Here is an 18,168-nt window from a genome sequence, read left to right on the forward strand (position 1 = left end):
CAACGCCCCACCCAGGAGAATGGGCCCACCCAGCACCCTCACTGCAAGAATCATGGCACCAATCTCACCCCTGCATTTAAATCCCTCCGTGTCTTCCATCTCCGTAATCCCAGGGATCTCCGTCTTCCTCCAATCCTCGCCCCCTGTGCCTCGCCAATCCCCCCCACACATTGACATTGGCAGTTCTTGCGATGCTGTTTGAAAGAAGAGCTCTCCCCGGCGTCCCCTCGGCCACCATCACTAAAATGGATTATCCGGTCACTGCTACTTGTGGGATCTTGCTGTGCACCCGTTGGCCCCGTGGTTTTCCTTCACGACCGCAGTGACTGCACTTCAAACCTACCCCGCCTGCTGGGGCATCCTGTCTCCCCGAGGTCTCACCATCCGGGAATCCTAACCATAATTGAAGCCCCCATAAAATGGGGGCCATTGGGATGAGCCGTTAACCTTAATCAGACACCCTACGGCAGAGTACTGTAATCGGACCCGGGTGACAAAACGTGTCCCGAACCTGAATGGTTCCGAGTAGATACTCACGCTCTACTCTGTCGAACACCTTCTCCTGGTCATGGGACAGGAAGGCGCTCGACAGACCAGCTCTCTGGGAATGGTGGGTTAGATGGAGGTTACTCCTTAATCAGGGAGTTCATATTCCAATAAGCCAACCTCAGTGGCCTGGGTGAAGTCATTACTGATGTTGATCAAATTGGGCGCCCCACCATTCTTAATCTTTTCCCCTGTGGACCCCATGTCCAGTGCCTTCCACACAAGAGATCCTTCTGATTGGACCATCAGCATCAAGGGCTCGCCCACCGTCCTTATTCAGATGGTGGGCCCTTGGGCAGCCAATTAGGAGGCCTCCTCCGGTGGAAGTGCTGAGCAGCTTCTCTTGTGGAAAGTGAGAGCTTGGAACCTGCCCCTTACCCCGACATCAGTGTCCCAACTCCCCCGGTAAAATTCATCTGTGTCCATCTAAATCTGATGATAAACGTGTTGGTTTAATGGAGTTATTTTGTGTCTTAATGCCGTCACTGTTAATAGAATCATAGAGTGCAGAAAGAGGCCCTTCAGCCCATCGAGTCTGCACCGAACACAATCCCACCCACTCCCTATCCCTACATATTATACCCACTAATCCCTCTAACCTACGCATCCCTGGACACTAAGGGGCAATTTCTTAGCACGGCCAATCAACCTAACCTGCACATCTTAGGACTGTGGGAGGAAACCGGAGCACCCGGAGGAAACCCACGCAGACACGAGGAGAATGTGCAAACTCCACACAGACAGTGACCCAAGTCAGGAATCGAACCCAGGACCCTGGAGCTATGAAGCAGCAGTGCTAACCACTGTGCTACCGCGGTGCATTAGATTCAATTGAACACAAGAAATAGGAGTGAGAGCGAGAGTAGGCCATTCAGCCCCTCAAACCTGCTCTGCCTTCACTACCATCATGGCTGACCTGCTCTTGGCCTCAACTGCTCTTCCCCTCCCCCTGCCCCCGTCGATAACCTCCACTGGTTCAACATCCTACCGATCTGCTTTTTAAAAATCATTTAGTTAAACGATTAATTAATTAGAGTCACAAGTAGGCTTACATTAACACTGCAATGAAGTTACTGTGAAAATCCCCTAGTCACCACACTCCGGCGCCTGTTCGGGTTACACTGAGGGAGAATTCAGCATGACCAATGCACCTAACCAGCACGTCTTTTGGACTGTGGGAGGAAACCGGAGCACCCGGAGGAAACCCACGTAGACACGAGGAAAATGTGCAAACAGTGGAGGCCATGGCCCGGTGGTATTATCGCTGGACTATTAATCCACAAATTGAACTAACGTTCTGGGGACCCGGGTTCGAATCCTGCCATGGCAGATGGTGGAATTCAAATTTAATTAAAAAATTATCTGGAATTAAGAATCTACTGATGGCCATGAAACTATTGTCGATTGTTGGAGAAACCCATCTAGTTCACTAATGCCCTTTGGGGAAGGAAATCTACCATCCTTGCTTGGTCTGGCCTACATGAGAATCTAGCGTCACAGCAATGGGATTGACTCTCAACTGCCCTTGGGCAACTAGGGATGGGCAATAAATACTGGTCAGCGTAGGATGACATGATGTCACAGTGGTTAGCACTGTTGCCTCAGAGTGCCAGAGACCTGGGTTCGATTCCCGGCTTGGGTCACTGTCTGTGTGGAGTTTGCACGTTCTCCCCGTGTCTGCATGGGTTTTCTCCGGGTGCTCCGGTTTCCTCTCACAGTTTGAAAGATGTGCTGGTTAGGTGCATTGTCCCAAACAGGTGCCGGACTGTGGCGACTCAGAGAATTGCACAGTAAGTCCATTGCAGTGTTAACGTAAGCCTTACGTGTGATTAATAAATTAACTTTACTTTGTCCCATGAATGAACAAAACAAAAACTCCCCACGGTCAGTATAAAAGCAAATTACTGCGGATGCTGGAATCTGAAACCCAAAGAGAAAATGCTGGAAAATCTCAGCGGGTCTTGGCAGTATCTGTAAGGAGAGAAAAGAGCCGATGTTTCGAAGCTTTGAACGGCCACAAAATTCCGGCTATCATTGGTGTCCCAGGAAATTTCCATTTACCTCTCAGTGGGAATGTTCGGATAAATAATCTGATTAATTTGCTGTCACCTCAATCCAGGCGAGGTCTCGTAAAAAAAATCAGCTTGTCTTCTGAATGCATCATTGAAAAAGGTAAGTTGCTGAAACTGATGTTTGCGCTGTCAGTTTGTCTTGTCCAGGCAGTGCACGTACCTTTCAGACTGTTGACAGCTATTGCTCCGTTGCCAGTTTCCTTTTAATTTGCTGACATGCAACTTTAAACTGTGAGAAAGTTATTTGGCAACTTTCCCAGCTGATTGTCACCATGACCCTGTACCATTACAATAAGCCTTATTTTTAATCATACGTTCCCATGGTCCATCTTCCTCCTTGCACACTCTGTGAACTTGAGCTCATCAAAAGTGGTATAGAACCCTATCATGCAGAAGGAGGCCATTTGGCCCATCGAGTCTGCACCGACCATTTATCCCGTCCAGCCCCTATCCCTGTAACCCCATGAACTTGCCCTAGCTAGTCCTCCTGAAACTATGGGGCAATTTAGCATGGCCAATCTGCCTAACCCGCAGATCTTTGGAGTGTGGGAGAAAACTGGAGCACCTGGACGGAACCCACGCAGACATGGGGGGAATGTGCAACAAGACCTGTTCACCCATCATCCTTGTGTTTGCTGACTTACGTTGGTTCCTGTTTAAGCAATATCTCAATTTTAAAATTCTCACCGTTGTTTCCGACTACCCAGCTCCCCAGCCCAGCCCGAACCTCATGGTCTCATCCCTCCCTATCTTTGTAATCTCCTTCGGCCACACCACTCTCAGAAGGAAAGTGTAGCGCGACCTACTCAGTTTGACTTTTGGTTCTTCGAGTTTTGTGTGGCCCTCTTACCCTGCGATACTGGCAGGGAATAGGTGTGTCTCTGTGTCCAGCCCTATACTCACATCCTATCCTTAATCACCTGAGGAATGGCCTGTGATTGACTTGGGGAAGTATAGAGGGAGCTTTATTCTCTGTCTGATGTTTGCGGCGTCAGCCATGGGAGTGTTTGAAGGAACGTTATACTCTCTATATTGTATTGAGACTCATAATAAACCATGAGGACAGTGGTAGTAAACTAACTGGACAGTTTATTAACACACCTTTATCCCAGCACAGTCAGACTCGGGAATTCCCGGGTCAAAGAACAACACAGCACGGGAAACAGGCCCTTCGGCCCAACGAGCCCGCGCCGCCGTCCTACTATCTCAGTGACCTATTCATGATTTTAGTCTACGCCTAACGTGCGAGGATCAGGGAGGTCCAATTTAGGGACAATTTAGTACCCAATCAATCAGCCTAAAAGCACATCTTTGGGGATGTGGGAGGAAACCGGAGCACCCGGAGGAAACCCACGCAACCACGGGGAGAACGTGCAAACTCCCACAGACACAGGCCCAAATCCATGTGTCCGCACAGCAACAGAGATAGTCTCTGAGCTGTCATGTTGCCCTCGAGATGGTCCAGTTTAAGCACACTAACGAACACTAGAGAACAGTGGGTCCTCTTGTTAAAAGCAAATTACTGTGGATACTGGAATCTGAAACCAAAAGTGCCCCACTGAAATTAGTTCCTCTTATCTTGACTCCACCCTCACTTCTCTGCACCATTCCCTCCCCACCTACATCCGGGATTCCTCTGATGCCCTGCGTCATACTGACAGCTTCCAGTACACAGGCCCAAACAGTCTCCTGTTCACCATGGATGTGCAATCTCTCTACACCTCCATCCCACACCAGGGCAGCCTGAGAGCTCTTTGCTTCTTTCTTGAAAAGAGGCCTGAACAATTCCCATTCACCACCACTCTCCTGGTGAACTCGTTCTGTCTCTCAACAGCTTCTCCTTTAACTCAAAGAGCTTTGACAAAGGCTCGTCGGGACTCGAAACGTCAGCTCTTTATTCTCTCGTTACAGATAAGACCATAAGATACAGGAGCAGAATGAGGCCACTCTGCCCATCGGCTCTGCTCCGCCATTCAATCATGGCTGATCCCCATTCTCCTGCCTTTTCTCCATAACCCCTCATCCCTGTATTAATCAAGAACCTATCCATCTCTATCTTAAAGACACTCAATGACCTGGCCTCCACAGCCTTCTGTGGCAAAGCGTTCCACAGATTCCCCACTCTCTGGCCAAAGAAATTCCTCCTCATCCCTGTTTTAAAGGATCGTCCCTTTAGCCTGAGGTTGTGTCCAATGCTGCCAGCCATGCTGAGATTTTCCAGCATTTTCTCTAATGGTCCTGGGTGCCCTTCTCTTAAAGGGGCATGAGAGCAGTTAAAACTGTCCCCCAGCTGTACGTCCATCCCGTGGAGTTCCTGTACTCCTCTACTCTCTCGAACCCGCCCGATTTCCAACACTCTGCCACTGTCTCCAGCTGCCGACACTCTAAGCTCTGAAAGTCCTGCCTTAAACCTCTCCGCCTCTCTCCGATTTTTTTTCCTCTTTTAAGACACTTCTTAAAAATGGACTCTTTGAGGTAGTGGTATTATTGCTAGACTATTAATCCAGCTAATGTTCTGGTGACCCGAGTTCAAATCCTGCCATGGCAGATGGTGAAATTTGAATTCAGTAAAATAAATCTGGAATTAAGAACCTACTGATGACCATGAAACCATTGTCGTAAAAACCCATCTGGTTCACTAATGTCCTTCAGGGAAGGAAATCTGCCGTTCTTACCCAGTCTGGCCTATCTGTGACTCCAGAGCCACAGCCAATGTGGTTAATCTTAGAGTCATAAAGTGATAGAGGTTTACAGCATGGAAACAGGCCCTTTGGCCCATTTCATCCGTGCTGCCCATTTTATTCGCGCTAAGCTAGTTCCAATTGCCCGCATTTGGCTCATATCCCTCTTTACCCATTTTATCCATGTAACTCTCTAAATGCTTTTTAAAAGACAAAATTGTACCCGCTTCTACTACTACCTCTGGCAGCTTGTTCCAGACACTCACCACCCTCTGAGTGAAAAAATTGCCCTTCTGGACCCTTCTGTATCTCTCCCCTCTCACCTTAAACCTATGCCCTCTAACTTGAGTGGCTGATTTGATTCGATTTATTATTGTCACATGTATTGGGATACAGTGAAAAGTATTGTTTCTTGTGCGTTATGCAGATAAAGCATACCGTTCATAGAATACGTAGGGGAGAAGGAAAGGAGAGGGTGCCGAACGTGATGTCACAGTCATTGCCCTCTGACCTGGTTTCACAAGTTACTCAAGGGCACTTGAAAAAATTGGGTGGCACAGTAGCACAGCGGTTAGCACTGCTTCTTCACAGCTCTAGGGTCCTGGGTTCGACTCCTGACTCGGGCCACTGTCTGTGTGGAGTTTGCGCATTCTCCTCGTGTCTGCATGGGTTTCCTCCGGGTGCTCCGGTTTCCTCCCACAGTCCAAAGATGTGCGGGTTAGGTGGATTGGCCACGCTAAAATTGCCCCTTAGTGTCCAGGGATGTGTAGGTTAGAGGGATTAGTGGGTATAATATGTAGGGATATGGGAGGTAGGGCCTGGTTGGATTGTGTTTGGTGAAGACTCGATGGGCCGAAGGGCCTCTTTCTACACTGTAGGGTTCAATGAATTATGGGATGTGGGCATTTCTGGCTGGGGTCAGCATTTAACCCCCATCCCTAATTGCCCCTGAACAGAATGCTATCTCAGAGAACATTTAACGGTTGACCACATTGTCAAGGATTAGCTTCATATTCCAGATTTTCAGAAATTCATCCATTGAATTTATGATTCCCATATTAGTAATAAGGTATATTTAGTTACGCTGATATTAATTCCACCCACTTCCATGGTGGAATTCAGGTTCATTTGTCTAGTGACCTTACACCATGTCACTGTCTGGCCTACTCATTGCCCCATGTCTAAGGAGTCTCTGTGTGTGTGCCTCTTGAAGATGTGTAACAAGGTTCAGGGTGAACCACATCCTGCTGACTCCCTCCTGCTGGACGAGGTATCACTGTAACACGCCCAGCCAGTCCCTGACTAGACGGAGGGATAGGTGAGGAGACAGTAAGTCACTACTCTAGACGACTGAGTGAAGACAGACGGACAGAAAGGAACTCGAAATTTTACAGCAGCCATTTGCGGAATTTTTGGGGGTTTTTTTTGACGTCCTGAGTCCTTTTTTAAAATTTTATCTCTGAATGAGATCCCCTCTTTGTTTCATTGAAGCTTCACCCCACTCCGCTGGCCCTCGCACCCTCCTACCCGCCAGCTCCATAGTCCCCAATAGACTCATCCCAACAAACCTCCCCCAACAAACCTCCCCCAACACCCTCCCCTGCCAACCCCACACCCCCTAACACCCCCTCCCCAACTCCCCCCCAACACCCTCCCCTGCCAACCCCACACCCCCTAACATCCCCTCCCCAACTCCCCCCTAAACACCCACCCCTGTCAACCCCACACCCTCTAACATCCCCTCCCCAACTCCCCCCTAAACACCCACCCCTGTCAACCCCACACCCTCTAACACCCCCTCCCCAACTCCCCCCTAAACACCCACCCCTGCCAACCCCACACCCCCTAACACCCCCTCCCCAACTCCCCCCAAGAACCGTCCCCTGCCAACTCCATGCCCCCTAACACCCCTTCCCCAACTCTCCCCCAAACACCCTCCCCTGCCAATTCCATGTCCCCTAACACCCCCTCCCCAGGACTGCTATTGCTCGGAAGTTACCAAATTTTGCTGACATAAGAACATAAAAACATAAGAACATAAGAAATAGGAGCAGGAGTAGGCCATCTAGCCCTTCGAGCCTGCCCCGCCGTTCAATAAGATCATGGCTGATCTGAAGTGGATCAGTTCCACTTTCCCGCTTTCTCCTCATAACCCTTAATTCCCCTTGCCTACCAAAAACCTATCTACCCGTGACTTAAATATATTTAGCGAGGCAGCCTCCACCACTTCAACGGGCAGAGAATTCCAGAGATTCACCACCCTTTGAGTGAAGAAGTTCCTCCTCAACTCCGTTCTAAACTGCCCCCCCCCCCCCACTTATCTGACAATTTCCCCACGCAGCGAGGGAGATGAGGAATTTGTTGGAGGGGGGGTGGGGGTTGGTGGTCAACGCCCAGCAAAACGTGGGCTGAAATTCTCCTGTCTTGTCCACTGTGGGAATCGCAGTGGGCGAGACAGAAAGTCCGGTGGAACATTCAAAGTCCATTGAGCTCGGGAGGGAATTTCCGGGCTTGCGGCGCGCACGGCTGGAGAATCCCACCCCTAGTTATCTAAAACAACCTGGAATTTCTAACGTGCCTTCAGTGCAGTGAAGCTGCTTTACAGCAACTTCAACAAAACTCAACACTCCATCGGACGTTTGGACAGTTGGTCACAAAGGTGGTCAAAGCCATCAGACTGAAGGAGTGATTTAAAGAAGGTGAGAGAGTGAAAGTGGACGAGTGACAGAGAGAGAACGGCCGATGCACCCGAACCAGCACGTCTTTCGGATCGTGGGAGGAAACCGGAGCACCCAGAGGCCCATCGAGTCTGCACCGACCACAATTCCACCCAGGAACCACCCCTTACATATTCCTCCACTAATCCCTCTAACCTACACATCCCTGGACACTAAGGGGCAATTTTAGCGTGGCCAATCAACCTAACCAGCACGTCTTTGGACTGTGGGAGGAAACAGGAGCACCCGGAGGAAACCCACGCAGACATGGGGAGAACGTGCAGGCTCCACACAGACAGTGACCCGAGCTGGGAATTGAACCCGGATCCCTCATGGTGTGAGGCAGCAGTGCTAACCACTGCGAATGGCTGATCTAACTCTAGCCTAAATTCCACATTCCTGTACACTCTGGTGACCTTTCACTCTCTCACTTATCAAGAATCTATCCAGCTCTGTCTTAAAAATATACAAAGACCCTGCTTCCTCTGCCTTCTCAGGCAGAGAGTTCTGGAGACCCAGCACCCTCTGAGAGAAAACATTTATCATCATAGAATATCATAGAATCCCTACAGCACAGAGAGAGGCCATTCAGCCCATCGAGTCTGCACCGACCACAATTCCACCCAGGAACCACCCCCATATCCTTACATATTTACCCACTAATCCCTCTAATCTACACATCTCAGGACACTAAAGGCAATTTTAGCTTGGCCAATTAACCTAAACTGCACACCTTTGGACTGTGGGAGGAAACCAGAGCACCCGGAGGAAACCCACGCCGACACGAGGAGAATGTGCAAACTCCACACAGACAGTGACCCGAGCCGGGAATCGAACCCAAGTCCCTGGAGCTGTGAAGCAGCAGTGCTAACCCACTGTGCTTCGTTTAACCTGAAGTTGTGTCCTCACGATGTCCGTTTTGCAAACCCAGGTAAGTCATGGGGGTTACAGATAGTGCGACATGAACCCAAGATCCCGGTTGAGGCCGTCCTCATGTGTGCGGAACTTGTCTCTCAGTCTCTGCTCAGCGATTCTGTGTTGTCGCGTGTTGTGAAGTCTGCCTTGGAGAACGCTTACCTGTCACACTCTCTGTAACCCCTACAACTTGCCTGGGCTTGCAAAATCTCACTAACTGTCCTGGCTGGAGACAATTCACATCTCTTTATCCCGTGCTTGGCCCTCTCTCCACTCTCATCGTCTGTACCTTTAAGACTTGATTACCTGTAAAGACTCGCATTCCAACCATTACCTTGTAAGTTGAGTTTGCGTCTTTATACACCCTGTTCGTGAACACAACTCCTCGCTCACCTGATGAAGGAGTTTGAGACTCTGAAAGCTTGTGCTGCCAAACAAACCTGTTGGACCTTGACCTGGTGTTGTGAGACTTCTTACTTTCTTGTATCGCCTGACTTGAATGCTTCAGACCTGGATTTCAGTAAGCAGTGGATATCCCTGTTCAGTAAGAAGTCTGACAACACCAGGTTTAAGTCCAGCTGATTTATTTGATAGTAAATTCACAAGCTTTCAGGGTTTGCCCCTTCGTCAGGTGAATGGAGAGTTCTGGCCTCAGACAGAGCATATAAAGCACAGACAGTTTACAGATTACTGATTAGAATGAGAGTCTTTACATCTAATCTGCTCTGTCTGAGGCCAGAACTCTCCATTCTCCTGACGAAACCTCGAAAGCTTGTGAGTTTGCTACCAAATAAATCGGTTGGACTTAAACCTGATGTTGTCAGACTTCTTACTGTGTTTATCCCAGTCCAACGCCGGCATCTCCACATCATTATCCCTGTTCATCCATGGTTTCCGGCTGGGGAACACGCGGATTTGCTTCTTTGGCACGCAGTCTTCTACACACTTGCTGATGAAGTCAGTTACTGTGGTGGTGCACTCATTCAGGCTGGTCACAGAGTTTCTAACGACTGACCAGTCCACTGACTCCAAGCAGCCCCGTAGGAGAACATCCGATTCCGCAGACCAACATTGCACGATGGATTCTCCCGCTTCAGTTTTTGTTTGTAAGCCGGGAGCAGGAGCACAGCCTTGTGGTCTGATTTGCCTCAGTGTGGGTGGGCGATAGAGCGGTGAGCACGTTTGATATTTGTGAAGCAGTGGTCTAGGATGCTTGGGCCTCTGGTGGAACAGGAGACGTGTTGGTGGTAACTTGGTAGTACGCTCTTGAGCTTGGCCTGGTTGAATTCTCTGGCCACGATGAACAAGGCCTTGGGGTTTTTCATCTCAAGGCGATAGAGCGGAGTCGTGTATATTTCGTCCAGCGCAAGCTTCACGTCTGCATGGGGTGGGGTGTAAACTGCCATCAGAGAATGGAGATGAACTCCCATGGAAGGTAGTAGGCATTTAGGAGCAGGTATTCTAGGTCTGGGGAGCAGAAAATTGCCAGCTGCCAAAATTGAATGATGGAGCAGACTCAATGGGCCAAATAGACTAATTCTGCCCCTATATATTATGGTCTAAATCCTCTCCACATGCAGTTACTTCTCAGGATCTTATGAGGGTGAGAGTGAAGTAACCCTGTCAACATTTACCCAACATTCACCTCCTCCACGACCATCCTCAACACTGGTGCCCCACAAGGCTGTGTTCTCAGCTCCCTACTATACTTCTTATACACCTATGACTGTGTGGCCAAATTCCCCTCTAATTCATTTTCAAGTTCGCGACGACATCACCATGGTGGGTTGGATCTCAAACAATGATGAGACAGAATACAGGGATGAGATAGAGAATCTGGTGAACTGGTACAGCAACAATAATCTCTCCCTCCATGTCAACAAAACGAGGGAGATTGCCACTGACAAGTGTAAAGGGAAACATGCCCCTGTCTACATCAAAGGGGATGAAGTAGAAAGAGTCGAGAGCTTCAAGTTCTTAGGTTCCAAATCACCAACAACCTGTTCTGGTCCTCCCATGCCGACACTATAGTTAAGAAAATCCACCAACACCTCAACTTTCTCAGAAGACTAAGGAAGTTTGGCCTGTCGGCTACGACTCTCACCAACTTTTACAGATGCACTATAGAAAGCATTCTTTTTGGTTGCATCACAGCTTGGTATGGCTCCTGTTCTGCCCAAAACCGCAAGGAACTATAAAAGGTTGTGAATGTAGCCCAATCCATCACGCAAACCAGCCTCCCATCCATTGACTCTGTCTACACTTCCTGCTGCCTCAGCAAAGTAGCCAGTATAACTAAGGACCCCATGCACCCCGGACATTCTTTCTTCCAGCTTCTGCCATCGAGAAAAAGATGCAAAAATCTGAGCTCACGTACCAACTGACTCAAGAACAGCTTCTTTTCTGCTGCTGTCAGACTTCTGAATGGACTTACCTTGCATTAAGTTGATTTTTCTCTACTCTTGAGCTGTGACTGTAACACCACATTCTGCACTCTCTCCTTTCCTTCTCTATGCTTTGTCTGTATAGTGTGTATAGCGTCTGTATAGCGTGCTGTATAGTACCTGTATGCTTTGTCTGTATAGTGTGCAAGAAACAGTACTTAGTATGTTGATACATGTGACAATAATAAATCAGATCAAATCAAAATCAAGTGACCATGTCAGTTACTTACCAAGTTAAATATTGTTCTTCAATGTGTGGCTGACTAAAGATGACTCATTCTTAGATTCAACAATTTAGAACAAAAAGCAAATAGTTCACAACCCATCTGGAATTGTTGAAACCTGCACAGAACGAAGTTATTTTATTGAATTAGAGTTAGAAGCACAATGCTGGATGGAAAAACAGAATACAAAGCTCTTCTTTCATGCACGTAAAACACAGGTAATGCTATGTATAATTGCCATTTCTGAAGAGTTTACCCTTTTCACTTTCTGAAGGGTTTTGTATGAATTCTTCTTCATTGGTTGTGAAATTAATACTTTCTCTCTCTCTCACACACACACACACACACACACACACACAAATTTCCACCTTCAGAATGCACAGACCTGTTAAAACTAGTTTTGCAAAACACACAACCTCTCAGCTAACCACACCTAAAACTTGATAAATTTGGAACAAAAATTACAGTGTTATTGTCTACATTCTCTCTCTCTCTCTATCAAGACTGTCAGACCTTTTCAGAAGGATTTATTTTACTTTGCCGATTTCCTTTTGCTCTGGGCTCCATGATTATCATGATGTGGAGATGCTGGTGTTGGACTGGGGTAAACACAGTAAGAAGTCTCACAACACCAGGTTAAAGTCCAACAGGTTTATTTGGTAGCAAACACCACTAGCTTTCAAAGTGCTGCTCCTTTGTCAGGTAAGTGGGAGTTCTGTTCACAAACAAGGCATATAAAGACACAAACTCAATTTACAGAATAATGATTGGAATGTGAATCTTTACAGCTAATCAAGTCTTCAAGGTGCAAACAATGTGAGTAGAGAGAGGGTTAAGCACAGGTTAAAGAGATGTGTATTGTCTCCAGACAGGCCAGTTAGTGAGATTTTGCAAGTCCAGGCAAGTCATGGGGGTTACACATAGTGTGACATGAACCCAAGATCCCGGTTGGGGCTGTCCTCGTGTGTGCAGAACTTGGCTATCAGTCTCTGCTCGGCAACTCTGCGCTGTCGTGTGTCATAAAGGCCGCCTTGGACAATGCTTACCTGAAGATCAGAGGCTGAATGCCTATGACCGCTGAAGTGTCCCACAACAGGAAGAGAACAATCTTGTCTGGTGATCGTTGAGTGGTGATTGTTCATCCGTTGTCGTAGCATGCAGACAATCCACAGTCGCTGAGCGGAAACTGATAGCCAAGTTCCGCACACGTAAGGAGGCCTCAACTGGGATCTTGGGTTCATGTCACACTATCTGTAACCCCCACGACTTGCCTGGGCTTGCAAAATCTCATTAACTGTCCCGTCTGGAGACAATACACATCTCTTTAACCTGTGCTTAATGCTCTCTCCACTCACGTTGTCTGTACCTTTAAGACTTGATTAGCTGTAAAGATTCGCAATCCAACCATTATTCTGTAAATTGAGTTTGTGTCTTTATATGCTCTACCTGACGAAGGAGCAGCGCTCCGAAAGCTAGTGGCGTTTGCTACCAAATAAACCTGTTGGACTTTAACCTGGTGTTACTCTCCATGATTATCAACATCCTAAGGGTTGCTATTGACCAGAAAGCAAACTGGACTGGCCATATAAATACTGTGGTTACCACAGCAGCTCAGAGGCTGAGAATACTGCGGCGAGTAACTCATCTCCTGACTCCCCAAAGCCTGTCCACCATCTACGAGGCACAAGTCAGGAGTGTGATGGAACACTCCCCACTTGCCTGAGTGCAGTTCCAACAACACTCAAGAAGCTCAACACCATCCAGGACAAAGCAGCCCTGCTTGATTGGTCCCCCAGCCACCAACATTCACTCCTCCACCACTGATGCTCAGTGTCAGCAGTGTGTACCATCTACAAGATGCACTGCAGGAATTCACCAAGGTTCTTGAAACACCACCTTCCAAACCCACCACCACTACCATCTAGAAGGACAAGGGCAGCAAACACCTGGGAACACCTCCAGCTGGAGGCTCCCCTCCAAGTCATTCACCATCCTGACTTGGAAGTATATTGCCATTCCTTCACTGTTGCTGGGTCAAACGCCTGGAACTGCCTGCTTAACAGCAGAGTGGGTGTACCTACACCACATGGGCAGCAGAGGTTCAAGGAGGTAGCTCACCACCACCTTCTCAAGGGCAATTAAGGTATGGGCAATATACTGCTGGCCCAGCTAGTGATGCCCAGAGTCCAAGAATGAATTTTAAGAAGTTATTCAGTTGCCCCAATTGAGAATTAATGCCAAAAGTAGGGCTGACACTCATAGTGCAGGACTGAAGGAGTGGTGCATGGTGGGAGTTTTGGATGAGATGTTTAGCCAGGATGTTATACACTCAGATAGACAGGAAAATCCCAAGGCAGTATTCCGAAGAAGGAAAGGAGAATTCTCCTCAATGAATTGAGTCAATATCTATCCCTCAACCAACATTGTTGGAAAACTAATGCTCTCATTTTCACACTCCTGCTCGTGGCTTCTTCATAGAGTCATAGAGGTTTCCAGCAGGGAAACAGGCCCTTCAGCCCAACTTGTCCATGCCATCCTTTTTTTTGAAACCCCAAATCTAGTCCCAATTGCCCGCGCTTGGCCCTTACCCCTCTATACCCATCTTACCCATGTAACTATCTAAATGTTTTTTAAAAGACAAAATTGTACCCACCTCTACTAATACCTCTGGCAGTTTGTTCCAGACACTTACCACCCTCTGAAAAAATTGCCCCTTTGCACCCTTTTGTATCTCTCCCTTGTCACCTTAAACCTATGCCCTTTAGCTTTAGACTTCCCTACCTTTGGGAAAAGGTATTGACTATCCAGCTGATCTAAACCCTTTATTATTTTATAGACCTCTATAAGATCACCCCTCAGCCTCCTACGCTCCAGAGAAAAAAGTCCCAGTCTATCCAGCCTCTCCTTATAATCCAAACCATCAAGTCCCGGTAGCATCCTAGTAAATCTTTTCTGCACTCTTTCCAGTTTAATAATATCCTTTCTATAATAGAGTGACCAGGAGTGTACACTGTATTCCAAGTGTGGTCTTACCAATGTCTTGTACAACTTCAACAAAATGTCCCAACTCCTGTATTCAATGTTCTAACCAATGAAACCAAGCATGCTGAATGCCTTCTTCGTGTGTCTAAACTGACTGCTGCCTTGCTGACAAAGTCTATTAGGAGCAAGAGTAGACCTCTGAAGCCTGATCTGCCCATCAGGCGAAGGAGCAGCGCTCTGAAAGCTCATGATTGCAAATAAACCTGTTGGACTTTCACCTGGTGTTGTGAGACTTCTTACTCTGACCATTTCTGCTGATAAACTGACTACCAATATTCATTCCCAACTAACTGGCTCCCATAGCTACCTCAACTACAGCTCCTCACACCCATTCCCTGTAAGGGCTCCACTTTCTTGCGTCTTTAGCACTCCGTTTGTTGGAGATGGGTACGTGAAGGTGAAAGAGGGGTGAAAATTGAGAGCAAAATCGATCATTTTTTCCAGGTCCAGATGAAAGCATGAAATACAGTCGTTGATATAATGGAAAAAGAGTTGTGGGAGAGGTCCTGGGCAGGACTGGAATGAGGAACATGCCTTTAACAACCTCAGGCTAAAGGGACGATCCTTTAAAACAGAGATGAGGAGGAATTCCTTCAGCCAGAGAGTGGTGAATCTGTGGAACTCTTTGCTGCAGAAGGCTGTGGAGGCCAGGTCATTGAGTGTCTTTAAGATAGAGGTGGATAGGTTCTTGATTAATAAGGGGATCAGGAGATATGGGGAAAAGGCAGGAGGATGGGGATGAGAAAAATATCAGCCATGATTGAATGGCAGAGCAGACTCGATGGGCCGAGTGGCCTAATTCTGCTCCTATGTCTTATGGTCTTATGTCACTACCAGCACCTTCTTTAGCCTTTAACACTCCCATTAACAATCCTTATGTCTTGTGCCCATAACATCTTTGTCTCATCTCTCTCAGCTCCCATCTATCCCTAACCTTCCGTTTTAGTCCACTTTCCTGTTTTCTCTTACAAAACCAATCGCATTTATCCCTTTCTTTCACTCACCTGATGAAGGGGCAGGGCTCTGAAAGCTCATGATTGCAAATAAACCTGTTGGACTTTAACCCTCGTGTTGTGAGACTTCTTACTGTGCCCATCCCAGTCGAAGGCCGGCATCTCCGCATCATCCCTTTCTTTAGCTCTGAAGAATCCAGCGGATTTGAGATGGTAAGTCTTTCTCTCCCCTCAGAATCTTCAGACGGGCTTCTCCTGCTGGGCTGGCCTGTAAAACAGAGATTCCTGCCTGATTTCAATGGGTCTTTATATAGTCCGCTCACCCCCCTCACCCCCCCGCACACACACACACACACACACACCTCACCCTGCCCGCTCGAATTCCAATGGTGGGCAGGACGGGAGAATTCCGGTCTATATGTTTCAAAAATGATGACATCTTATTCTTCAAGATTCCCTTGGGGAGAGGCTCAAATTGCTCAATTTTTCCTTGTAAGACAATTTCTCCAACCCAGCCATCAACCTAGTCAACTGTCCTTGAACTGCCTGCAGCGCAAGTGCTTGTCGACAGTATTTCACAGAATTTTTGAAACAGTTCAGGCAGCGCACTGCAGATCACAACACATGTAGGGGTATGAACAGCCAATTACAGGATTCATAAGTTATTGTAGAGGAATCTGAGAATTGGAAATCCTGGCTTATTTCTCAATTTACAAAGGTTTGAACCTTGTACCTGAGAGATGATACAGCACACAAGGGGGCCATTTGACCCATCTTCTCCATGCTGACTCAATGACATCCAGGTGTCCTTTCTAACCCCACCACCTTCCTGCCCCCCAGCCCATAGCTCTGTAGCTTACAGCACTTAACGTGCAAATCCAGGTATCTTTTAAACGAGCTTAGGGTCTCTGTCTCCATCACCAACTTGGGCAGTGAATTTCGTCACCTGCTGCGTGAAAGATATTCTCCTCTTGTCATCTCCCACCCTTCTGCCATTTAGCTTGAATCTGTGACCCTGGTTTTTGAACTCTCTGCCAAGGGAAACGGGTTCTTCCCGTCTACTCTCCATCTCTACCCCTCATAATTTTGTATACCCCAACCATGTCACCCCTCAGCTATCTCTGTTCCAAGGAAAACAACCCAAACCTCTCCAATCTCTCCCTGTAGCTACTATTCTCCAGTCTTGGCAACATTCTAGTAAACCTCCTCTGCACTCTCTCCAGACCAATCACCTTCTTCCTGTAATGTGGTGACCAGAACTGCACACAATACTCCAGTTGCTGCCACACCAGTGTTTTACACAGTTTCACCATTATATCCTTACTTTGTATTCTATATCGCTGCCAATGAAGGAGAGCATTCCATACGCCTTCTTTACAACCTTATCTACCAGGACTGCTGCCGTTAGGGACCTATGCACATGTATAACAACATCTGTCACCTCATCAACGCCTCTCTTATCAGAATTGAAATCCATCTGCCACTTTCAATTTCACTGAACCTCGCCAGGGATCTGGGTTCAATTCCCGGCTTGGGTCACTGTCTGTGTGGAGTTTGCAAGTTCACCCCGTGTCTGCGTGGGTTTCCTCCGGGTGCTCCGGTTTCTTCCTACAGTCTGAAAGACACGCATTGGCCATGCTGAATTCTCCCTCGGTGCATCCAAACAAGCGCTGGAGTGGGGCGACTGGAGGATTTTCACAGTGACTTCATTGCAGTGTTAATGGTAGCCTACATGAGACACGAATAAATCAACTTCAAACTAGGGTGTGGCGCTGAATAATCTGGTTCAATATCCACACTGGCTGTAGCCAAACCTCTCACCTTGCCGTACAGACGTGCGGGTTAGGTTGATTGACCAAGCTAAATTGCCCCTTAGTGTCCTGGGATGTGTATGTTAGAGGGATAGGCAGGATAAATATGTGGGGTTTCGGGGATAGGGCCTGGGTGGGATTATTGTCAGTGCAGGCTCGATGGGCCGAATGGCCTCCTTCTGCACTGTAGGGATTCTGTGATATATGAATCTATAGCAACATCATGGTGTAAGCCCTGGGAAAGTGGCACATACAGAGAGAGGTAGAAATAGAGATTAAGAATTACAGAACTGAGAAGGGTAAATTGAGTAAAGATACAGGTCAGTCATCATCCGATTGAATGGCGCAGCAAGCCTGAATGGTCTCCTCTGCTATTGTTCCGCATCAAGCTTTAAAACTTAATAAATGGACAGTTACATCAATTAAAAGATGCAACCCAGCGGCTGGGGTTTTTGTTGTATCGTGTACATTGGCCGGAATTTTACTGTCCCGCTCTCTCCACGGGAATCGGAACAGGCGAGGGGCTGATCGTGGAAAGATCCGTTGACCTCAGGCGGGATTTTCCGGTTTTGAGATGAGCAGGGCCATAAGATCCTGCCTTTTGGGTGGGATTTTCTCCACCCCTTCCCCCACACCCGTGCTTGGCCGTGGAAGAGGGGGTTTGCCATGGGGTGATGATGGGATCTGTCCAGCGTTTATTGCCCATCCCTAGTTGCCCGAGGGCAGTTGTGAGTTGACCGCATTGCTGTGGCTCTGGAGTCAC

The sequence above is a fragment of the Carcharhinus amblyrhynchos genome, chromosome 8, assembly GCF_965287045.1.
Source record: "Carcharhinus amblyrhynchos chromosome 8, sCarAmb.v2.hapA, whole genome shotgun sequence".
Classification (NCBI taxonomy): Eukaryota; Metazoa; Chordata; class Chondrichthyes; order Carcharhiniformes; family Carcharhinidae; genus Carcharhinus; species Carcharhinus amblyrhynchos.